This window comes from Magnolia sinica, chromosome 7 (assembly GCF_029962835.1).
Source record: "Magnolia sinica isolate HGM2019 chromosome 7, MsV1, whole genome shotgun sequence".
Classification (NCBI taxonomy): Eukaryota; Viridiplantae; Streptophyta; class Magnoliopsida; order Magnoliales; family Magnoliaceae; genus Magnolia; species Magnolia sinica.
Window position 1 is genome coordinate 10,108,391 of NC_080579.1, and position 26,674 is coordinate 10,135,064.

General features: G+C 39.9%; 1 pseudogene; it reads left to right on the forward strand.

Annotated features, from left to right (window-relative positions):
* Positions 1–14,713, forward strand: part of LOC131251037 (small ribosomal subunit protein uS4y-like) — a 33,132-nt pseudogene extending 18,419 nt beyond the window's left edge.
* The last annotated feature ends 11,961 nt before the right edge of the window (positions 14,714–26,674 follow it).

Genomic DNA, 26,674 nt, shown 5'->3' on the forward strand with positions numbered 1-26,674 from the left:
GCCTGATCCGTGGTCCATCTCCTCATTTCTCTCTGGATATGTTTCTTCCATTCCATATCCAATGCCAAATGTCTTTACATTGTTTTAAATATTTGACATCGGAATGTAACGTAAGATCAACTTATCTGGAGAGGCATGGGGAGATGCTGTCGGATTTTCGGCGTGGATGTTTAAATGGGAATATGAAAGTATTACAATCTATCTAAATTGGATGAGTAACTAATTTAGGATTTAATTGTATTAGCTTAAAATTGATGGAGCAGACTCGAATGTGCGTTGGAGCTATCCGGATGAGCGGGGGTCCCTGGAAGGTGGGAACTGCTGTTATGACCATGATGAAGCTGTCCATTTCCTATGGATAGCATTGGAGGGGCCTGACCATTTGGACAGACCATGTTTATGTATTTGCTAGAAATTAATGGAGAGATCCGGATGTGCGTCGGAGCTATCCGGATGAGTGGGGGTCCCTAGAAGGTGGGAACCGCTGTTATGACCCTGATGAAGCTGTCCATTTCCTATGGACAGCATTGAAGTGGCTTGGCCATTTGGACAGGCCGTGTTTATGTATTTGCTCGAAATTAATGGAGTAGACCCGGATGTACGTCGGAGCTATCCGAATGAGCAGGGGTCCCTAGAAGGTGAGAACCGCTGTTATGACCATGATGAAGCTGTCCATTTCCTATGGACAGCATTGGAGGGGCCTGGCCATTTGGACAGGCCGTATTTATGTATTTACTCGAAATTAATGGAAAGACCCGGATGTGCATCGGAGCTATCCCGATGAGCGGGGGTCCGTGGAAGGTGGGAATCGTTGTTATGACCATGATGAAGCTGTCCATTTTCTATAAACAGCATTGGAGTAGCCTGACCATTTGGACAGGCCATGTTTATGTATTTGCTCGAAATTAATGGAGTAGACCTGGATGTGCGTTGGAGCTATCCGGATGAGTGGGGGTCCTTGGAAGGTGGGAACCACTGTTATGACCATGATGAAGCTGTTCATTTTCTATGGATAGCATTGGAGGGGCCTGACCAATTGGAGCAGGTCGTGTTTATATCTGTATTTGCAGGGACCACACCCTTAACCTAAACCACACCCTAAACCTATAACCTAAACCTATTCTCAATTCCCTAAAGCTATAACCTATAACGTAAACCTAACCCAAAACCAAAACCTATAACATAAACTTTAACCTAAACATAAACGTAAACCTATAACCTATAACCTATACTTATAACCTTAACCTAAACTATAACCTTAACCTATAATTTATACTTATAACCTTAACCTAAACTTATAACCTTAACCTAAATCTATTCTCAAATTCCAAAACCTATACTTATAACCTAAACCTAAACCTTAACCTATAACCTAAAACTTTTAACCTAAACCCAAACCTAAACTCGATCCCGAACTCGAACCCGATTTCATAAACCTAAACCTTAACCTATAACATATACTTATAACCTTAACCTAAACCTATTCTCAAATCATAAAACCTTAACTTATAACCCAACCTAAACCTAAACCTAAACCTAAACCTATAACCTATACTTATAACCTAAACCTAAACCTATTCTCAAATCCCAAAACCTATACCTATAACCTAAACCTAGACCTTAACCTAAACATAAACTTATACTTATAACCTATAACCTAAACCTAAACCTAAACCTTAACCTAAACCTATAACCTATACTTATAACCTTAACGTAAAATTATAACCTAAACATAAACCTATTCTCAAATCCCAAAACGTATACTTATAGCCAAAACCTAAAACCTAAAACTTAGACCTAAAACCTATATGTATTCTCAAATCCCTAACCTAAACCTACACCTAATCCTAATCTCAACTCTCTAACCTAAACCTAAACCTAAACTTAAAAACCTAAACCTAAACCTGATCCCGAACCTGAACTCGAACCCGATTTCCTAAACCTAAACGTTAACCTATAACCTAAACTTATAACCTAAACATAAACCTATTCTCAAATCCCAAAACCTATACCTATAACCTAAACCTACACCTTAACCTAAACATGAACCTATACTTATAACCTATAACCTAAACCTAAACCTTAACTTAAACCTATAACCTATACTTAAAACCTTAACCTAAACTTATAACTATAACCTAAACCTATTCTCAAATCCCAAAAACCTATACCTATGACCTAAACCTAGACCCTAATCTAAACATAAACCTATACTTATAACCTATAACCTAAACCTAAACTTTAACCTAAACCTATAACCTATCCTTATAACCTTAACCTAAACTTATAACCTTAACCTAAACCTATTCTCAAATCCCAAAACCTATACCTATAACCTAAACCTAGACCTTAACCTAAACATAAACCTATACTTATAACCTATAACCTAAACCTAAACCTAAACCTATAACCTATACTTATAACCTTAACCTAAACTTATAACCTAAACATAAACCTATTCTCAAATCCCAAAACCTATACTTATAACCGAAACCTAAAACCTAAACCTAAAACCTAAAACTTAGACCTAAAACCTAAATGTATTCTCAAATCCCTAAACCTAAACCTACACCTAATCCTATTCTCAACTCCCTAACTTAAACCTAAACCTAAACTTGAAAACCCAAACCTAAACCCGATCCCGATTCCGATTTTCTAAACCTAAACATTAACCTATAACCTATACTTATAACCTTAACCTAAACCTAAACCTTAACCTATTCTCAAATCCCTAAACCTAAACCTACACCTAATCCTAATCTCGACTCCAATTCCCTAAACCTAAACCTAAACCTAAACTTATACCTATTCTCAATTCCTTAAACCTAAACATATAACCTAGCCTAATCTTAAAGCTATTTCCGTAAACTGACTTTAGTCTTTTCATTGTAGACATGGATAAGAGTTGGATGTGAGCTAAGAACAAGTTTGGCCCAGAGTATAAATAAGGGGTTCAAGAGTTCATAGAATTTGCGCGAAATCGGGCCGGTTTAAGGAATAGGATTAGGTGTCCATGTCGAAAATGCAAGAACATGATATATAAGACTTTAGACAAAGTAGAGGACGATTTGTTCATAGTTGGGATTGACTAGGTTTACACTTGATGGATCTATCATGGTAAAGATATGACCTATAGAGTTGAGCTCACTGAAGTCTTTGCTGAGTCAATTGTGCCGGATGACGAGGATGAAGACGTTGACAAAATGTAAGATATTATAGGGGATGTGTTCATGGGAACAGTTGCGTATATTGATTTTGCAGCGACAAGCAGTAGCCAAGATATTCCTCCAATGGGTGATGTCGAATCAGAAAAGTTTAGTAGGTTGTTGAGGGATGCGCAACGTCCACTTTATCCGGGGTGTGAGAACTTCTCCAAGTTGAATTTTCTTACAAACTTACTTCATTTGAAGATAATAAATCGTTGGAGTAACAAATCATTCGACATGTTTCTTGAGTTGTTGAAAGAAGCATTACCGGATGGTGAGACATTGCCTAAGTCTCATTACGAGGCAAAATCCTTGATGCGAGACTTAAGCCTTGGTTATGAACTCATACATGCATATATAAATGATTATTTATTATATCGGAAAGAGCATGGAAAGATTGAAGAGTATCAAGAATGTGGAGAGTCTAGGTGGAAGTATGACAAAGCCAGGGGTAAAAAAATCTCGCGAAAGGTGTTAAGGTACTTCTCATTGAAACCTGGATTGCAAAGATTGTTTGTCTCATAAAACGGCTGAAGATATGAGGTGACATAAGGAGAAACATGTTCATGATGATAGTACACTAAGACACCCTACAGACTCTAAAGCCAGACAAAATTTTAATAAGCAACATGACTGGTTTGCAGAGGATTCTTGCAATGTTCGACTGATTCTTGTAAGTGATGGTTTTAATCCATTTGGTAATATGAATAGCTCGTACAGTATGTGACCAGTGATACTTATGCCTTACAATTTACCTCCTTGGTTGTGTATGAAGGAGTCATTATTTTATGATGTCATTGCTTATTCTTGGACCTAAGTCACCTGGGAATGACATTGATGTGTATTTGCGACCGTTAGTAGATGAGTTAAACAAGTTGTGGAGTCAAGGTGTAGAAACGTATGACACATTTGTAAGAGAGACATTTTGATCGCATGTAGCGGTCTTGTGGATAATAAATAACTTTCCTACGTATGAAAATTTATCTGGGTGGAGCACAAAGGGCAAGTTGGTTTGTCCTACATGTGGTATTGAGAATTTTTCATTGTCATTGAAGCATAGTAGAAAGACGTGTTATATGGGCCATCGTTGCTTCCTTCCGAGCAATCATAGTTGGCGCAGGAAGACGATGATCTTTGATGGCAAAGAAGATCATAGGCCACTCCCGAAAGAGCTATCTAGAGAAGATGTGATACAACAACTAAGTAACATTGGAGAAGTTTGATTTGGTAAGGCATCACACCTGAAGAAGAGGAAACGTACAGTATTGAACTATAACTGGAGAAAGAAGAACATCTTTTTTGAGTTGCTCTTTTGGAGTGATTTGAAATTGTGACACAACTTGGATGTCATGCATATTGAGAAAAATATATGTGACAATGTCTTTGGAACATTGATGAACATAGAGAAGAAAATAAAAGACAGTTTTAATGCTCAATTGGATTTACAAGAAATGGGTTTAAGGAAAGAGTTGCACTTGCAACCACATGAAAATTCGTATACTATACCAGAAGCTTGCTATATGTTGACAAAACTAGAGAGAAAGCGTTTATGTGAATAGTTAAGATCGGTGAAGTTTCTCGATGGGTATGTATCAAACATATCTCGACGCATAAACATTATGGACTGTAAGGTAACAGGAATGAAAAGTCATAATTGACACGTCCTTCTTCAACGCCTACTGCTGGTTGCAATTCATGGATTCCTGAGTAAGGATATCAGTGTAGCGCTGATTGAGTTGGGGATATTCTTTAAGGATTTGTGTTTGAAATCATTGAATGTAGATGTTATTGAACAACTAGAGAGGGACATTGCCATAAACCTTTGCAAACTTGAAAGAATATTTTCACCTGCATTTTTCGATGTCATGGTACACCTAGCGATTCACTTACTGCACGAGGCGAAGCTTGCAGGCCCAGTACAATATCGTTGGATGTATCCGATCGAAAGGTGGTAGAACTTATTAAAATTTTTATTCATTTCATAAACTACATATATCCATGTTTTCATACGTATAATATAGTAGTTTTGTGTACAGATACCTTCACACACTCAAACGATTTGTGAGGAATAAGGCACGACCGGAGGGGTTAATAGCTGAAGCGTACATTGATAATGAGTGCCTTACATTTTGCTCCATGTATCTTCGTGGCATAGAGACTAGATTCAACCGAGAAGATCGGAATGCCAATGAAGGGTAAGAGCATGAATAAAGACTTATATCTGTATTTACACATAACGTTCATCCTTTAGGATCCCCAATGTTTCAGGATATGTACCTTGGGGATCTAGCAAAGGTGCGGTGGTATGTGTTGTATAATTGTGAAGAAATAAAATCGTACTTAGAGTAAGTCTTCCCTTGATTATTGTTTTCTGTACATACGATGATCTTAATGTTTCTTACTGATGACGTGCAATTTATGTGTAGCGAACACATAGACGAGATGAAGTCCAAATTTTCCACAAATTATGATCGAATGCATTAGGATCAGTGTCACGCCCCAAACTCGAAAATCAAATTCACAGGAATCCCGATCGCCGAATCCGGTGCCGACAGCCTCCGTAGTACCCCATTCCCAGCTCCTAGCATCCATACACCAGATTCTGATCCTCGGATTCTACAAGGAAGATTTTTTTTCTTTGTGTACATTTAACTCGCGATAAGCATAACCACAAGATTACCCGAATCACAAAGGCAACATCATCATCACATGTCCACTAATATAATCATTTGAGTATAGTGCTGAAAGGGAAATACATATGTCGAAATCAAAGCTCTAGAAGACAGCTACACGTTCCAAGCTCAACATTACTGCAGCCTAACGCCACCTGCACGCATCTATCGTATATAAGCTTATAGAAAGCTTAGAGGGTGGTGAAAGTGTGTGTAAGGTAAGTGTCAGGTATACAATAAAGTTCATAAATCATACATCATCGGAATAAGAAATACTGATAAGATCATGAATCATATGGTATCAGAGTAAGCGGAAATATACTGGTAAGTCCATGAGTGCTATTAGCTGTACCAAGGCTATGCGATGCAAAACATAATAAGACAATAACAGATGCTGAGGATGCAATGCAATATGCAAATCCTGATGAGACACAAATACCATCAACCTCATCTAAGCCATATAAGTGCAAAAATATAGTAACCTAAAATGCTAAGTACTGCAGATGCAATATAATATGCGGTACGAATGAAATGGTTATGCTGGATGTGAAGTCGAGATGATAGTACTCAGTATCGCAGGTACGGGGTTCATCACAAGGGACTTCTATCCAAACCAGTCCCATATCTAACTTTAGATAGTCTGACTTAACGTGGTAAACTCCTGATCTCAGGTTAGTCGCGCGCCCAACCGAAATAATTACCATACAATGGTACATATAACAAATAGTTACGCATCACCAGCCCGAGTGGATAGTGAATGAATGAATGAATGAATATGCAATTCCTACTCAATAAGTCCACATATCAGTACGGTTGCTCTTTGAAAAAATCACTGGGATTTATTCCACTCCAAACCAGATTGCCTCCCCATCGCGCGCAACAAGGCGAGTGGAAGAGACCTCACTATCCTCCTGCCAATATCGGGCCCAGCTCGTCGATAGCGAACCCATTCGTCGAGCTGATCAGACTCAGCCTAACATTGCCCCCTCCTCTCAGGCAGGTAAGGTCGTACCCTCTTCTCGACCACGACGCAATGGGAGACGTGGCCTAATGGTATACGGCCCTCATGCGCTCGTGCATCCACTCGGTATAGATGTTGGAGCAACCTCTGAAACTAAGAGGGTTTAGGGACTTTCACCTAGGGATATCTATAGCACCCCATGTAGAACAGATTTCCGGTGTCCCATCTGGCCATCCACGATATACCTGTAGAGGCTACGACCCTGATGTTGCTAGGGGTACAGTAATCATAATGTAAGATGCATGAGTTATACAATCCAGTCATGCATAAATCCTGCGCATATCGTGCGCTCATGTAAAATAACCTCCGCCTATCAGGGAGTCTCATAACATCCTACCCAATGGCATATGCAATGGTCAACCACATCTCATAACAAACATGCAAATGATACATATGGGCATGATCATGATTCTATGCAATCACATACTCATAATCAGTATCAATATCCGGCATCGACAATCAATCACAACAATGTGGACATTTAACCAACATTGTCCCGTAAGGAATGGTGGACCCATGACCTCACACAAGGGCCAAACGTACAACACCATGGGTCCCTCTCAATAGCATAATACACACCATAATGGACCTTTCACATGGGCCTAACATACATCACAATGGACTCCATCGCCTGACCCTCCAATGCATTACAATGGGCCTCAACTATGGATCACATATACATCATATAGGTCTCGACAATTGGCCTCGGTAATCAAAATCGGCCTTGACAATCGGAATCGGTAATCGGCCTCGATTGATAATCAGCCTCGATCGATATTTGATAATCGGCCAAGATAGATCAGAATCGGTAATCGGCCTCGATCGATATTCAGCCTCGATCGATATTCGGCAATCGGCTAAGACAAATCAGAATTGGTAATTGGCCTCGATCGATAATCAACAATTAGCCAAGACAAATCAGAATCGGTAATTGGCCTTGATCGATAATCAACAATTAGCTAAGACAAATCAGAATCAGTAATTGGCCTCGATCGATAATCAACAATTAGCCAAGACAAATCAAAATAAGAAATTGGCCTCGATCGATAATCAACAATTGGCCAAGACAAATCAAAATCGGTAATTGACCTCGATCGATAATCAGCCTCGATCGATATTAGACAATCGACCACGACAATTGGGATCGGTCAATAATCAGAATCGGCAAATCGGTCACAGCAATGACACCGATAATCAACAGATAAACCAAGCGGGGTCTATAAATGATCAGTCGATCAAACATAGTATAAAGAACAGCACTCGGCCGTGGTTATATCAAATCCGAAAGCACGGAGCCATCCGTCTACGGTGAATGGGCCCCACTTATTTGGGTTAACCCACGAAGAGAATGGGCCTAAGGAGGCCTAAGGGAAGGTTACAATGAGGACGTCAAACCATCATTGCTCTCAAGGCATGACCGTTAAAAACATTATCACATACATCATGGTGGAATCTCACAATGCAATAGACCTTCTATACATCCCAATGGGCCTCGACCCCATGGGCCTCAAATATATCAACTAAGTCTCATCATATGGTCCTTATATATGTCAAAGTGGGCCTTAACAACGGGCCTTATACACATCACGGTGGGCCTTAATAACGGGCCTCATATACATCAAGGTGGGCCTTAATAACGAGCCTTGAATACACCACAATGGGTCTCAACCCATGGGCCCCAAATACATCACAATGGGCCTCAACCCATGGGCCCTAATACATCACAATGGGCCTCAACCCATGGGCCCTAATACATCACAATGGGCCTTAACCTGTGGACTCCAAATACATCAAATGGGCCACATCATATGGGCCTCATATACATCAAGTGGGCCTCAACAATGGGCCATAAACATATCAAAGGTAGGCCTCACAAATGGGTCTCATACATATTAAAGGTGGGCCCCAATGGATGGGCCATAACTATATCAAGATGGGCCTTAGAATATGTCAAAATAGGCCTAATCACATGGGCCATATGCATATCATATGGGCCTCAATGGATGGCTACAATTAAATCAAGATGGGCCTCATACACATACCAAGGTGGACCTCAATGGATGGCCATAACTAAATCAAAATGGGCCCCATACATATACCAAGGTGGGCCTCAATGGACGGTCATAAATAAATTAAAATGGGCCCCATACATATACCAAGGTGGGCCTCAATAGACGACCATAAATAAATCAAAATGGGCCCCAAAGGGTTTTAATGGTAGACGTTCAAATCCCACCATTTCTTTGCAGTGTGGTCCACCTGATCAAAGGGCTGGTCACATCACAGTGTGGCTCGCCGTGATGTATTAGAAATCCAACCTATTCATGAGTTAACATAGTGATAGATGAAGTCGAAACAAAAATATGAGCTTGATCAGCAACTTCTTTAGCCCCTAAGAAATTTGAACGGACGGTGGACATCACTGTCCACTGATCTTTGGAGTGTAGTCCACCTAATAGGCAGATCTACCTCATTTTGTCTCAAGCCTTAAGGTCTTGCCAACTGGATGGACGGTTTGGACGTAACACATACATTATGAGTGGGGGTCCACTGGCCGTCCAACAATCTAATAAAATGGCTGGATGGCACAGATACAACGCATGCAACATGGTGGGGCCCCACCAGCCATCCAGCAGCCCGTAAAATGGCTGGACGACATGGTAAAAACACATGCATCACCGTGGGCTCCACTGTCCGCTGGACGATGTGAATACAATACATATATCAATGGTGGGTCCCACATGGGGCCCACCATAGTGCTTATATGCCATCCATTCTGTCCATAAGGTCACGCAGACCTAGATGAAGAGAAAAAAACAAATTTCATCTCGATCCAAAACTTCTGTGGACCCAAAAAGGGTTTTAATGGTATACATTCAATCCCACTGTTTCCTATAATGTGGGCCACCTGAGTCTTGAATGTGGCTGAAATTCGAAGGGGGCCCGCCTCAGAAGTTGGCCCACCGAATGAACGGGTTGGATGACAAATATACATCATGGTGGGGCCCACGACTGGAGCCGTGGTCCCTGGCCCATCCACCCACCGCGCAGGACGCCTGGCATCCTCTCCTTGTCAGCAGCAGCAGCAATGCTGTCATTGTCATATATATTTATTTTTATTTTTTGAAAATCACGTTATGTCGTGGTTTTTCGTGTGTAGGGCCCGCATATGATGGATCCACCCCGCCCAATGGCCTCCATGGCTCAAGACAAGCCAAATGAGTCCGCTATTGCATATATTTTGGTGCATCAAAATGTCAAGGTGGATTTCAATGGCAGACACACTATTTGCTATGCTATGGCCCGCCTGAGAGTCTGATTAACCTCATTTTTTGGTTCAACGCCTAAAATGAGCTGGTAAATAGGATGGACGGTGAGGATTGAATCCATTCATCAAGGTGGGGCCTACACAAGTGGGCCACCAAAAAAGCTTGTGAACAAAGCTGATATTTGTGTTTCACGTCCAGCGTCTAGGGGACGCTGGATGTTCTGGCGCATAAAACGTTTTAAGGTGGGCCCTACCCTGGTGGGCCACCACATGGCTAGGTGGTGTGGAGCAACACATAGAAAGTGGGCCTCACCTACAAATGACTCGGATCCAATACATGCTTCATGGTGGGTTCCATCCAAGTGGGCCATACAACCATATCATCACACACAAAGATAAATAAATAAAAAGAGAGGGAGAGAGAGAAAGAGAAAAGGAATGGGACACGTGTGATGGAGGGACCCCGACACTATGGACCCTCCCTTGCATTCAATCATACAACAAATGATAATCAAGGTGGGCCATCGGCCACCTCTTAGGGTCCAAAGTGAGATCCATACCATTGATCGGTAGGCCTCACTTGGCCCATCATAAAAATACAAAAATCTAGCCTATAGAAGCACCCACCTTTGATCGCATATTCCTTCTTCTGCCAACACGATCTAGAGCTCCAAAGGACGGACTTCAACGGTTGAGATTGGTTTTGGTGGGTGGGGATGGAAGATAGGAAGGTGGGCCACACATGGCTTCTCCATGGAAAGCATCGACGATTTTCTCTTTGGGGTTGCTTGGGAGAATGAGAAAGAATGAGAGAGAGAGAGATGATGGGAGAGGAGTGATGAGAGAGAGGGATGGTGAGTGATGGCTAGGTGTACTTGGTTGTAAGAGAGTGTTGACTTTAGGGGAGGGGTGGTTGTACTTGGGGTGGGGTGAGAGGTGATGGGAGTACTTGACATTTGATATGATTGATGGGATTGATTTGAAAGGTTGTAGAGATTCTCTTGGAATTTTACAAATGCGCGGCGTTTTCTCAAACTGAACGCGGGCCCACATCTCCTGACCTGGGTATCGCCTTGGCGTGCGAGACGCGGCATCGGAACCACGGCGATGGCGCAGTCGCTAGGGTACAAATTTCGGATCGAGCCGGCTCTGGAATATGGGATACGACTCGAGGTCGCGCGCAACTATCGATAAAAGATCGCGGGTCACCAAAATTCTACCGGGAGGACCGCGGAAGCCTACGGGATGGTACGGGCTAGGATATGGGTCTTATAATCAGTTTTCAGAATGGTTCACCAAACGTGTAAGATTTCACATTGTATCTCACCACACTTAGAATTTTCGTTGTATTCCACATTATTTCAACCTAAGAAAATCCCTAAACAATTATATCCCAATCTGTACATGATAATAGATGAAGACATTGCGTACAAGCAACTCTTCAAATGTGTCTGATTCACTATACTCACTAGCGTGTGGGCCTGATAGACGTGTATCTAGATACACAAGTTGTATTGTAAAAGGGATTCAGTTCCACGCCGAAGAACGTGAGAAGTATAGGACCATGCAAAATAGTGGGGTGGTTGTGAAGGGAACAAATGAGGAGGATACAATTGACTTTTTTGGCATTTTGACAGATATTATTGAGTTAAGTTATTGTATGAGAAAGCGGGTGTACTTATTTAGATGTGATTGGTGGGACATTGGAAATAAGAAGTTGGGAATACAGACTGACAACTACTTTACGAGCGTAAATTTATCTCGGAAGTGGTTTAAGGACGACCCATTTGTCCTCGCCAGCCAACCCAAACAAGTATTTTACCTCGCTAACACCAAGTTAGGCGGCTCTTGGCACGTGGTGCAGAAAATAAAGCCTAGGAACTTATTTGACGTCCCCGTACCGAAAGTTGAAGATAGCGAGGATGGGGGAAATGACACATCTAGGGTTGAACAAGCATATCAAGAAGACATGCCATTTAGGGATACAGGGACTGATTCAAGTGTTTATATTGATGTGGTGTAATTAGATAGAGATAATGTGCTACCTGATTATGTTGATGCCTTAATAATACATGACATTGTTAAAGATGATAGCAGTTTCATTGATGATGATGTTGCAGACAATGAGGAGGAAATACTGATCAGCGATAGTGATGGTGAAGAATAAATAGCCCTAAGCGATAGTGATACAGATGATGATTATTAAATGTACACATGATTTATATGTTATTTTTTAATTCAAATAATTTATGTATTCCATGTATACGTTAAAATTACAAGTCATGATTAATTCTTTTTATTGACTTGTTTATAATCCACAATTACAGTTGAGTCAATTTCTTATCATGTCCTCCTCAAATTGAAGTGTAGGGAAAGCACGCAACATACTTCATCAGCTGTTGTAGATGGACGTTTCGGTCCTATCTTCTTCTGGTAGGGCCATAGAGATACCCAGTCTGGTCGATGAGTGTAGAGCAAAATATATTGACGATGACTCAGAGGAAAGATTATACTATCTCAAAGAAATTTCGGGGCTGATAGAGATATATAACCGCGGGAAACGAGAAATGGAAGATGCGACTCTGTTACTTGCACATCTGAATGAAGTCTTGAAAGACCAGATTTCTCCTCTTATGACTGGCATGTTGGCTATAAAAATGTCGAATGCTTCACACAACATGACATATGCTTCTGAAGAATACGATAACTTACGCAGGGAGTACTTCGGATAGTTTACCTCAAAGTTATTTTGTATTACAATGAAATATGTGTATTTAATATAGAATGATAATGTGTAATGAAATTTCCAATGGTTATAGATTAAAGTTTACAGTTTTATTATATTCTGCTTGCATTATAGTGTAATGGTCTAATCATATTTTAATCATTTCTCTAAGCATAAGCACAAATGCATTGTACTGTCAACACTACTGTATAATGTTTTAGTATATTTCACTTGTATTGACATTGTTTAAATTTATGAGTTCGTAGCTCGCACATTTTCAGTGATGGCACCAGGTGAGAGAGCACGTCGTTCGCGCACTGGATCTACCCCTTCTACCCGTGATGCAACGGAGCCAGTATCGCCGTCACATGTTGCATCGCAGGCGTCTGATCTCTCAGTCGCGCATACACCGGACACTTCATGTAAGTCTAGACATATATTTCTTTTAATGATTTATGTTTATGTTTAGACTTATATATTTATTTTGTAACAGCGTCGTCGACCAGCTGACGAGGACGTGAACCCACGTGTGGGTTACTTTTAGAGCGACTTACGCGTGAGGGTAGGGTGATGGTAGAGTTCTCACAGGACTGCATTAGACCTGTTGGGAACAATGCCATATTATTTATGTCAGAGGTCGGTGTCTTATATATGCAGATCTCTGATCCTCCCCACCACCCCCCGTTGGAGAGACGTGATAGATGATGTGTGGCAACTCATCTATCAGCGCCTTCGGGTAAATTTTAATAAGTGAAAATTTATTTATAAAAGTTCATTTACTGTTAAGTTATTTTCTTAATAAGTTTATTTCCTTAATTTATTATTTACAAAACTTATTGTCGCTAAAAGTTTTGTAATTATTTTTAACGACGAAAATTTGCGTAGCTAAAAGTTTTACAAATATTTTTTAATGAGGAAACTATTCGTCGCTAAAAGTTTTGTACTATTTTTTAGCAACAAAACTTTTCGTAGCTAAAAGTTTTGTAAATATTTTTTTAGCAACAAAAATATTTGCTGCTAAAAGTTTTTGTGTATTTTTTTAGTCACGAAAATGTTCGTCGCTAAAAGTTTTGTAATTATTTTTAGTGATGAAAATTTGTGTAGCTAAAAGTTTTGCAAATATTTTTTAGCGAGGAAAATATTCGTCGCTAAAAGTTTTGTAATTATTTTTAGTGATGAAAATTTTCATAGCTAAAAGTTTTGCAAATATTTTTTTCATGACGAAAATTTTCTTCACTAAAAGTTTTATAAGTTTATTTAGCGGCATAAATTTTTGTCGCTAAAAAGCTGCCTTTGCCAACGATTCGAATTTTTCGTTGATAAAAATCTCTTGCTTCAGTCTTTTAGCGACGAATTTAGGGACGAAAATTTTCGTTGCTAAAGGTTTTTAGCTACGAAAATTTGGCTTTTAGTGACGAAAATTTTCATCACTAAAGGTGGGATTTCTTGTAGTGTCTCTTACAAGCCCACTTGGTGGTTGACACCCTGGAAGGGTGAAGTAAAGGAACCAGAAAGCTGCTACCAAGAAGGCATCTAGTGGGGATGGTGATGAGGATGAGGAAGATTAGATTTCTGATCTTCTTGGTAAAAGAGAACTTCCTCATCTCTCTCAGAATGCGGTAGGATGCATCCGTTTCAGATGGTGATGATGAGGAAGAACTTTGTTTTGTTTTCTTTCACTTAAGAGTATAGACATATGTTGTTAGTTTTATGTGGTGTGCTCTCTCGTTAGTTTTACTTATAATTCGCCAATGAAGATGATGGATTTTTGCGGGGTCCTTTTAGATGTGAATGCGGTGGTAGGTATTGGATTGAGTTGAACCTTACAGTTTGATAGATACAAGAAATGGTTGGGCTAAAAAAAAAATGTTGGCTAGTCATTCCGGATAGTTGGATATTACTAGGAAACCGATATTGTATTACTTGATTACTTCTTCCCGTATTTTTAGGATCCACTCTGGTCACATTCTCCTTAACTTTTGCTTGACCAGCTTGATTTCAGGCTTCGTGTGTAGACTATGTACCACTAGATCTTCATCAAGTCCAGGCATATTTTTGTGGGAGAAGGCAAAGTTTGATAACCGTGGTTTCAAAAACTCGATCATCTTCTTCTTGTCGCTCGGAGATAAAGATTTTCCAATGCGTACTTCCCGAGGATTCTCGGGGATTCTGAGATTAACCACCTCAAAATCGTTAGGTATAATGTTGGCTTTTAAATTGAACTTATTGAGGAGATCCTCAAGTTCGGTAGTCAGATCATCATTTCCCTTGTTTTTGACCTCTTCTAAACCTATGAGCTCGAAGTCTAGCTTTATGTCAAAGTCATAGATGTCAACTTCGACTTCATGTAGCTCTATAGATGAGTCTGACACTTTATTGCTTATAGTTTTTGAAAAGTTTTCTGATTTTTTGGTATTTCATTTTTTTTTGATGTTTTTGGTTTTTGTAAATTTTCTTTTTTATTTGGGTTTTGTGGATTTTCTATTGTTTTTTGCTTTTGAAGGTTTTCTGTTGTTTTTGGGTTTTGAAGGGTTTTTCAAATTTTTAGGTGTTTTAATTTTATCGCACACTGAGCAAGCAGGCGTTTCGAACCAGTGTTATCCTGGTCTTGCCTGGGGTACAAATGTCTATTTATAAGGATGTTTTTTCCCCAGACTAGCACTTTGAGATTGACCGATTGATTCAAATGTCATAGGGGTGCTGAACTAGGTGGAGCCCTATGCTCTCTCCCCTCGAGAGGTAGGGTTTTAGGATGTAGTGGTCTGATTTTCTCTATTGTCCCTAATCATCATGAAGTAGCAAGGGCTATGTTCTAACTCAATGTCAGATTCATCAGACCTTCCTTCATTCCCTGTGTCATGGGGCTCTTCAGGTTGTTGTAGATCTGGTGGGACCATCGTTATAGTCCAATCAAGAGAGGGTAGCTCATGCCCCTTACCCAGTTGTTGCTTGGGCAACTCAGTGAGGGTGAGACTATTGTCATGACCTGGTGGGTTGGAATTTGGATTTTAACTTGGATGGATGACTTCGGCGCTAACGAATTGGATTGGTGTGAAATGGGAAGGATGACTCATCTGTTAGCCCTTCCACCTCTTCTTAGTATCTGCCTCCTCTAGTTCTTCTAGTGAAGGAGAGTCATATCCTAGTCCTGCCTTTTCTACTCTTTCTTGAAACTCAATTACTTTGGTGACATCTTGGTGTTCAAGTCGGTAGTTCAGGATTTGATGCTCGGCTGGAGTGAAATTATAGTTTGATTTTAAAGGACATATTGTTGGGATGTGATCCACTGCTTCAAATTGGAAGCTATAATATGGTTTGTCTTTGTCTAGTTTTTATGCGTCAATAACTGGGATGTTAGGCTCCCCCTGAAGATTTGTTTCAGTGGGAAAAAGTGGTTCAGGATCTGTCATAATGCAGAGCACTTTGTTTCCATGGATGTACTTGACCCTCTGGTGGAGAGTTGATTGTACGTACGGCCCCAACTTTGTGAAGCCAAGGTTAACCACGGAGAAGATTGAATTATGAAGGGACGTCCAAAACCTGAAAAGAAATGGTGGACGCATCGTGGCTAATTTGTAGTTTAAGATTAACTTCTCCTTGCGCTTGTCTTCAGGAATTATCAAATGCTCTCACATTCAAATTGCTTGGCCTAAACATAGATGGATTTAGTACCAAATACAAGGCAGTCCAAAGTGGATAAACATTCAAACTTGAATCATTATCAATCAATACCAGTGGGATGCTTTTGTCCTTATGACGAACGGTTATATTTAATGACCTGACATGGTTGCGGCCTTCTGGTGGCAACTCGTCATTTGAGAAAGTTATGGCTCTGGGTGCAAGGAGTTTCCCTATCATGTGCGCGACCATTTCAGGTACAGCTTCTTAGGAGATATGTGCATCGTTCAGAGTTTTAAAAAAAATCTCTCAGTGTGCTTGCGATGTACAGAGGAGTTCTCAAACGGATATTTGAGCAGGGATGGTTTTAAGCCGGGCCACTATATCATATGCGGTGTTGGTAAAGGTCCCTTGGGATCTCCTCCGAGTCATTCTTTTCGAAAGCATCTCCCAATAGGATGCATGTTTCCTGTCTCAGAGCATTCTGGGTAATGCCAAGAGACTAATTCCATCCTTCCTTGAAGAACCATAGGAGGTGAAGATTCTAGAGAAGGTAGAGGGTTAGTGATAGTAGATATGTGGTTAAATTAAGAAGCCAACGGTGCCCCTAAGAGTACTAGGCGTTATGAAGGAGGGCCTTCTTGGATTGTCGGGCCGGATCTAGTGAGTTCGTGTGGCATGTAGAACGGAAGAGGACGTCGTTCTTGTGCATTAATGGGTAGATGTTATGAGACATGACTAGGCATGAGCAATGAAGCCTTCACCATAAGGACGACTGGCTGGTGGGGGTTGTTGGCTTGTGTTGATGTAGGGGCTCTTCCTTGTAGGACCAGTGGTTGATCCCATATTTGTTCCACATGATGAGGAGGACTGGGATGAGGTTTAGGGGCCTTCCCTTGAAGGACCAATGGAGGAGAGGGTAATGCCCCTTACAGAATGAGTGGAGGAATATCCATGTCATAGCTTTTAGCCGAGAATGCTTGGAAAACATAAGGGGAACATTCTCCCTGGATGACATTGACGGTGGGAGTGCTGGAAGTCTTAGGGAATGCTTGATGCTGCGGTAGATGATTTTGAAGTATGTTATTGCTGTTAGCAGCAGCTGTTTCAGGGGGCATGACTGTGATCTGGTTTTGGTCGATCAAATTTTGGACTGCATGTTTTAAGGAGAAATAACGTTCTTTGGTATGACCCCGCCCTTGATGGAATGCATAATACTCATTTTCTTTGTAATTTGGAGGCAACAGGTTTGGCGGTGGTCTAGGTTGGAGAGGTGCCAAGAGCTGCCTTTGGATGAGTATGGCTAGAATGTCCGTGTATGACTGGGCTAATGGTGTAAATTGCCTAGACACCTTTGTCACACTCATTTGCCTGTTTTGGTTTGTGTATCGTGGATTTCACCTAGGTTGCTATTGCTGAGGTTGGTATTGTTATTCTTGCAGAGGAGCTCTTGGCATTCCTTGTGCAGAGGCAATGACATTGTTAGTTTCCGCTGGACGAAGAGTGGCCATATCTCTGTTTCTTACTCCGTATTTTCCTGTCTTTTCTTCAAGTTTCACTTTTTGTACCGAGGTAGACTGGTGGGGCCATGGTGCAATTGTGCCGGTTCTTATTCCGGCCTCTGCTTGTTCCCCTACACAGATTAGTTGAGTAAAATTGGCATACGGGTATGAAATTAGATATCCTGATATATTTGGATTGTTCGTATGGATAATCATAAAGATCTGTTCTTCTTCGTCGATTAGTGTTTTCATTCGTGCAGCCATGACACTCCATCAATGCAAACAATGTTTCGTCGCTCCTTTGTCAAAGGGCTGCCAAGTCTGACCTTTGGGGTGCTGGATTTAGATTGAACGCGAAATGATCTACAAAGGGTTGGGACACTTGTTCCCATGTTCTAATCTTATGATAGTCCAAAGACATGTACCAATCTGACGCATCACCCCTTAAGAATTTTTGGAACAGATGGATTAATGCTCCATCATCGTCTGCTTTGGCATCAAATTCACCACAGAAAGCCTTTAAATATGCAGTTGGGTATCTCGTGCCATCGTATCATTGAAACTTGGGTACCTCGAAGTTTGCAGGTACCCTAGCATCAGGGAATGGGCAAAGATCCCTGAATTTTATGGACAGAAGTTCCACCCCATGTTCTTTTTAAAGTTCATTTTGCATGACCCTTAGTTGGTTCTCGAAGTGTTCCCGAAGTTAATCAAATTCATTTGGTTGAGACAAAGGAGGTCGTGCTCCTTCTGGCATTTGGTTAGCCTCTTCTTCATAATGGTTGACTTCTTCGATGTTCTTGTGTTCCTCGGTCAGAGGGATTGAGTTCATGGTGTGGTGAGGAAATTGAGATGCAGTCCTGCTGAGAGTGCGAGCTTGGATGGATGGATATCCATGAACAGTAGGTATTGATGTGGTTGACTAGGTGGAAATTGAAATAAATTTCCACTAGGAGAAGGTTGTTGGAATTGACTAGACTGTGATTGACTATAATGTACTGGTTGACTCCCATCAGGGGGAGGATGTGATGGAGTTTGAATTGCTATGACTGGTGGGTTTTGAAAGTGAACTCGATTTCCATTAAGGGGAATGGGTTGAAATTGATTGATAGTTGTGTTTGATAGACCTACATGGATGCTTGGTGGGTGCATGTTATGAATGGGCGGTGCAATTTCCGCGTGAATGCGGTTCATAGTGTTCTCTAACCTGTTTAAGCCGAGGGCGAGATTGGTTGTCGAAGGAGTCGATGCAGTCGGTTGAGAGGCTTGTGGTCTTTGTGATTCTAGAGGAGTTGGAGGATTGTCACCTTGAGCTGACATTGCTGCTTGTGCACGAGTTCGGATGATGCTTTGGTAGTGTAACGCCCCGAACTTTTTGATACTCGAGCATCGAAAGTTCTCGAGTGTTACCATAAGATTCGACCTAATATATACATGTGTACTATATTAATCCAACTATCCTAGCCTTACATCCTTGCCTTGATACAAACTTAACCATTGGGAATGGTCTTCATTCATATATACGTGGTTTAATACGTGTACGTTCCTCTGACTAAATTTACAAATGACCCATCATCCATGATGAATTAGATGTAAATTCTTTTATAAGAATTACATAGAAACGTGCCTACAACCACGTAAAACCCTTAAATTTCACAAAACTCATAGATCAGTAATAGTTACGAAATTGCCACTTAGACTCCTGAATTCTAAATCACACGGTTTCCACGATCCGTTTGATGTGAAACTTAATACTTAACATATGTATTGTAAATTAGGTGTTCGTGTCAAATTTGAGTCATTAGATCATTGTAAAAATGACCCAATGGATAGATCAGACCTTAACCATGGATTTTGGGGCCACCTGATCTTTGGACATGTTTCAAATTTGGGCTCAACGCCTTAAATTAGATGGAAAAACAAACGGAGTGGATTTCCAAGAAACATCATAGTGGACCCCACCCTGCATTATGCGAGTGCACAACAGGTGTTTACCCGCAGTACACCGGATTGGGACTCCCAATCATAACAGGTTTGACCGCAAGAAACGAGTGTTGCTCTTCCTCCTATATTTCCCACGTGCAGAATCGATTCAAATGGTGTCTATTTACAATGTCTCGTGGCCCACCTTCAGGGACCACTTCAACGATCTGAACCGTCCATCTTAAAGCTGGGACAGATTCGATAAAATCGTAGCTCGTTTCACACACAGACAAGCTCCTGTACGCATACAATCTCAACCAAAACTCAGGCTGCGTACAATAAAGTTTTCTCGAAAATAGAAACCTTCGCTTTCTTGCTTATCCATCTACGCAACTATGAAAGAGAGATAGCTAGATCCATCCCAAACAAGAAAGAAGGAGAATCATTTGCGACTTCACCGGATTTTACGACTGTTTCTGCTGGTTGTCACGCAGCTGTGCAGAAAGAGCATCCTCGCAACGGCTTAAAGATCTTACGGCCACCGTAGATTTGATGGTCTAGGTAGCATTAGATTGCCAATCCAATCTGGCTGTAGATGTTAGAAAGGAGAAAAGTGGGCTTGATTTAAATCCACCATTGGAGAAGAAGTCATCTCCCTCGTCGAAAGCCCAACCATCCACTCCTCGTCGACCATCAGTCGTAGGATCCAAAATGATCATTCAATAGGCCTCTAGGAGCAACATGAGATCAGAATAATTTGACAAGAAGAGATCAATCATATAGAAAGAAAAAGATGAATCGAACAGTGTGTTAATACACGAAGGGCAAACGCATTGTGCGCATGCCTCTTACAGCCAAACCGGGATTGCGTAAGTCCCACACAGTTTCGTTGTGGAAGGACTGCATAATCTTTACACTGGAAGCATCTGAAAAATCCTACAACCTATATAACCTCCACACCTGGCGCTAGAGAATATACCTAGCTAGTAAATGAGAATAGGAGAAAGAGAAAGAGGAAGAGGAAGAGGAAGAGGAAGAGAAAGAAAAGAGAAAAGAAAGAAAGAGACGGAAGAAAGGAAGAGAGAGAGAAGAAAAGAGGAAGAGAGAGGGAGTTGGGTTCCGAATTGACTCGACTCAGGAACGAGTTGGGTGATCTAGGTCAGCCATCCTGGCAGATTGATGACCTAAACTTCAATGCACATCTACGTTCAAGAAAGCAATAACATTAGAGGTGAGGGTTTTATCCTTTAAGCTTACAGTAATTTAAGTTGATATATTATTATCTTGCCTTTTACGTACCTTTTATCTTAATTGAGTTGATGCATTTTATTTCGCATTTTACCTACCTTTTACTTTAATTAAGTTGATGCATTTTATCTCGCCTTTTACGTACCTTTTACCTGTTCTCATATTACTATGATTTTTCTATCTATTTTTTATTTAATTGACCCTTTTGGGATTATGACATGATGTTAATTATAAGTGATTTCTCTGAATTTATGTGGGGCCATGGATACAAGCCTTGCCCTTGCCTTATCAAATTTATTGAGTTAGCCCTGCCACTCGTCTCTTTATTTGAGCTGGCTCTGTCACTCGTCTCTTTATTGAGTTGGCCATTGCCACTCTCCTTATTATTGAGTTGGCCATTGCTGCTCTTTTATTTGTTGAGTTAGCCATAACTACTCTTCTCTTATTGAGTTGACCATTATCACTCTCCTATTTATAATATTGGTCATTGCCACTTTTGAGTTGACCATTGTCACTCTTCTCTTTATATTGGCCTTATGCTATCTATCTTTAAGGCTTGGGCATGTGTCTTACTATTCCAGAACCTCCATGATTCGGATCACATTCTCTATCAGTGCAAGTGATGTGTTGAAGGTATCATGACTAGTGACTCATTATTTCTCATGGACGTAATGTGTTATGAGTAGCGACTCTCTTGTTTGACAGGTAATTCGGGTTGGTTGGCATGGTGTACAATCGATGTAGGTAAATCACCATGCACGCTACATCACCTTTTCGGGATTGGATGTCACAAATAGTCGCTCTATGAACACATTATGTTACTAAATCCCTCAATCGCGTTGTGGTGTTGCCTTGAGATGTTCACGTAAATCCACATTAGTGTTGGCTATGCTGGCGAATATTCGTAGTTATGGGATGCGGGTCAAGTCGGATTTTCTAAGAATTATATTCCACATTGTGATGATCACTACGTATGATGAGTTACACACACTTTGCTAAGCATGCATCTCATGTAGGTTGTTTGCGCATACTGATATCTCATGTATTAGTAGAGTACGAGACGTATCAAAACCCTTACTTTACTTCATGAATCTCTTGAATTATTATTAATCTTAAAGGATAACCATCACTATGAGTAGAGCATTGATCATCTCCCAACTATACAGATTATGCAGGTGATGTACAGATTGAAGACTTAGAAGGCTACTTTCCTATAGAAGATTATACTAAAATAATGAGAAGATAGTTTTATGAATTAGTTTTATACTTTCGCTGCGAACTCTGATATTATAATAAACTCCCATTGGGAGGGTATTTGATTATGCTTTTATTCTAATGAAATAATCAATACAGTTGATTTTATTCTCGTGAATGTTACCTTCATGAATGTATCTAGATGTGATCCAAATGAAAAAAAATAAAGTGTGATTTTCAAAGCATCCAATTTATACATTATTAACACCTATTTTTCTCGAGCATGAGTATAATTCTAGCCGCGAAAAATTTGGAATGTTATAGGTAGGTATGTGATGATTGTTCAAGGCGACGAATCCATAATTGATTTCTGGGCGCAATGGGTGCAGAATGGCCCGCTACTTCCTCGTAAAGGGTACACCTTGCGATCACTTTTTTTTTTGGTATTTTCTTTTTTTCTTTTTTTTTTTGATGTTTTTTTTGTGTGCTTTTCTTCTCTCTTTATACAAGGCAAATGTACAACAGAATATAAACGTCAAGAAATTAGAGGAGGCCTAGTGCACACTAGATTAACAGAAAGGTAAATGGACTAGTGAGAACTGGATTGCAGGAAAATAAAAGAGACCAGTGGCAATTGGAATGCTTAAGGTAGGGAGAAAAGTAAAGTGGACCAGTGTAGATTGGAACACAGTATGCTTGCGAGAAAGTAAAAGAGACCAGTACAGACTGGAATGCAAGATGCAGGTAGGAAAGTAAAGTAGACCAGTATAGACTGGAAAGCAGAATGCAGGCATGAAAGTAAAGTGGACCAGTATACACTGGAATGCAAGATGAAGGCAGGAAAGTAATGGACCAGTATACACTAGACAATTAGTGAATTAGTGTATTAGTAGGAGACTAGTATTTATTGGAATGTTAAAAAGCATGATACGGAAAGTAAATGAGACCAGTATTCACTGGAGTGTAGGAAAGTAAATATGCTGCATTTATAAAATCCCCATAAATTGAAACATACCATGTTTCAAGTTGGGCCTAAGCTAGTAACTAGCACAGTCTCTAGTGGAGTCGCCATTCTGTGAATGCCTCACCTCACACGCGTGCACGAGCGTGGTGGTGCCCTCGCTTTGTTAGCTTTCATATTGATTTTGTTACTGTGGGTGATGTGTGTTATTAACTCGGGTGTAAACATATATTTGATTTGGAGTCACCACTAGCCAAATGAAGCATAAAATTTACGGCTGGCTAGGAACCGTAGAATCATTCAGGAGTTGGGAAATCTTATGATTCTCCAACTCAAGTAACTCCCACGGTTGGTTTGTGGCCATAGATTCCGAATAAGGGGCTCGGTGATGGAAAAGGAAGGGTTTAAGCACCATTTTTTGCTTGCACAATGTGCTGTCTATACTTCACAAGATTTATAATTTTTGGAAATTTAATAGAATTTTGGCTTTTTATATTTCGCCGTGTTTCGCATAACCCGGGTGAGTCGGGCAGGCAGAAAAAAGAAAAATTTATTTAGCCTTACATCATAGAGCCAGGTGGCCCTGGGTAGGCAAATAAAGTAAAATGCATTGAATGAGATAAAATGCTAACTAGCCTTACTTCACAAGATTTAAGGTCCTGGGCAGGCAAATAAAGTGAAAAATAAGAGACGGAGAATAATGGAGAATAAAATGTGGAAGTAATTAATGCAATTGAAATATGTAGAGTGGAAGGCAAATTAAATAGAAATGAATAAATTCTTAGCTTTTTTGACTTATTTGATGGCCATTTTTGTCTCATGTGTTAGCCAGCATGTCAACGCCTTGGAAATCTTTAAAGTATTTTGTGTAACACCTTCAGACAAACTTTAACACTCAGACCCTCTTTGTATTTGTCTATCTATCTTTCTACTCTCTATTTTTTTTCTCCCTCACTCTCTGTTTCTCTCTATCTTCTTAAGTTCTCCTCCTTAGCTTCTTTGCTTTGTGTGACCTGGGTGCCTTATATAGGCACTGGCCCATGTTGCCAACGACCCATGCAATGGGTTACATTGTGGGCACCCGCACTAAATTGTGGGCCCACTTTTGGGACGTTTAAATTTTTATATATTATAATATTATATATATATATATATATATATATATATATATATATATTACATATATATAGAAAAAGTAATTATTAATCTTTTTCTTTCAAATGTTCAAACGCTCATATCTTCTTTGTTACTTGTCCGTTTTTAGTAATCTTTATCTTGTTGGAAAGATAATCAGATAAGTTTTCTAATAAGATTAGAATCACTTCAATCAATCCTCATTTGGTGTGTTGAAAATATGTCCATCCAATATATAAAATCGATTGTTTGCAATTTGACCAATAGTTTGCTTTTGATGATATTAGGATAATCGGAAACGTCATTTGATAAGATTTTTATTGCAAATGAACTTATCTCAATCAGATCCCGTTTGACTAGTTTAAGACGCGGTCAAAGTTTTTTCGATTTTAGTCAATCGACAATGCATGATTTTGATAAACAGGTTGGATCTTCCTCATCATGACTCAGATTGGAGGAAACTTAAGTGTGTCAGAAAGATCATTTAACCACCTTTCTAATGAATCATAAATTATCCTAATCGGTCAGGATTCTTCCAATAATACCATAACGATTTTATATATCAGGACCCTATACTTTTCCTTGATTTTGAAGATATGACCTCTTAACCTCAACACAACGCTATCTGGAAGGACTGAATGATACAGACAATGATCCATGTATAGAGAGTATTCGTTTTATCAGAGTTGAGGGCAGTGCACGATGGGCTCTTCTTGTGCCTTAGGAAGGGGTACGCTCGCATTGAGATAGAATCGGATTCGAAATTCGTCATTGACATGCTCTTAGGGAGATCATCTGTTTCCTGGTAATGGAAGCATTAGTTGGCCAGGATTGTTGTCCTCTCTAGCAAAGCAGTCACTTCTTTCAAGCTTATCAAGAGAGAGGGGAACGGGCTGGCAGACGGTTTAGCCCAGATGGGGAGCCATTCCCAATCTCCCTAGGTTTTTGATCAAGTGAGAGATCTCCCCATCCACATTTGAGGCCTGGTATTCCTTTACAGAGTGGGGTTAGGCTCTGTCAGGTCCTCCTAGGTGGCCCGTTTCCCGTTGTTTTCCCCTGTATAGAAAAGTCCTCTTCCTTTTTGTGGTTTTGTTTCAGTTCAGGGCCTCCGGCGTTATGCTGCTGTGGGGCCTTCGCTTACCAGGGCTGTAAAGCATAGTTGCCTATAAATGAAATCAAGTTTCTCAAAAAAAAGGAAACAAAAAAGAGAGTATTCATTTTATCCATTTTTGTATGTTGGTTGCATCATACAGAGAGTTTTAAAGGTTTTGGAGTTTGGACGCTCGGCCGTGACCGAATCGGTATTGGATTTGGTGTTAGCTGATCAGGTCCGTTGGTTGTTTCTGGCACATGCCAAGTATGATCTTGGTTTGATTTGTTTAGATTTTCAATGATTTCCAAATCAGTAGGAGATAACTCATTGGAGTTAAGTTGAAGCTTAAAGAATGATGTGTCCTTATTTTAGGTGGGGTGTCCACACTGATATATCACACGATATATTTTGTATTTCACCTGTGTAATGCGAAATGCACAAGTGGTGTCGATATATTTCACATGTAGGATATGATAAGCATTTTCAATTTTCGATTCTTTTTTTTTTGTTGTTAAAATTATGTTAAATTAGTGTCAAATTGTTATAAATTTATTGATTATTCATATTTTATATGAAAAATCATGGAGTTAGAGCTTTGATTTCAATGTCCATTAATTGTTCATATTCTTCATGCTTTTTTTTTTTTTTTTTAATCCAAAAATTTTTCTTCAAGAAGTTAGCAATTGTGACTAATTTTGAAGTATTTATGACTATTTGATGAAATGATCATCACATACACTCTAATTTCTAAATTTGAGTGTAGGTGGTTTGATTTGGGGAAAATTAAAAATTTCTCCAATTTTTTTCCAAATTGTTTGTAATGTTGCACTCCAAACATGAAATCAACATGTACGAGGGCTGATTTACTGATTTGCTCAATCCTTGTCAATTTTTGAAAAATAAAATATTTTTTAATTAAAAATTATTAAAATATTATTTTTCTTGAAATGTTCCTTCAACCAGCTGTCAATTGAGACTAATTTTAAAGTGTTTATGAGTGCTTGATGAAATAATCATCACATGCACTTTAAATGTTATGCATTCAATGCAAATATAATTGCATTAATTCAGTCAAATAGTGCATAACTTAGGACCCTATACAAAATTCT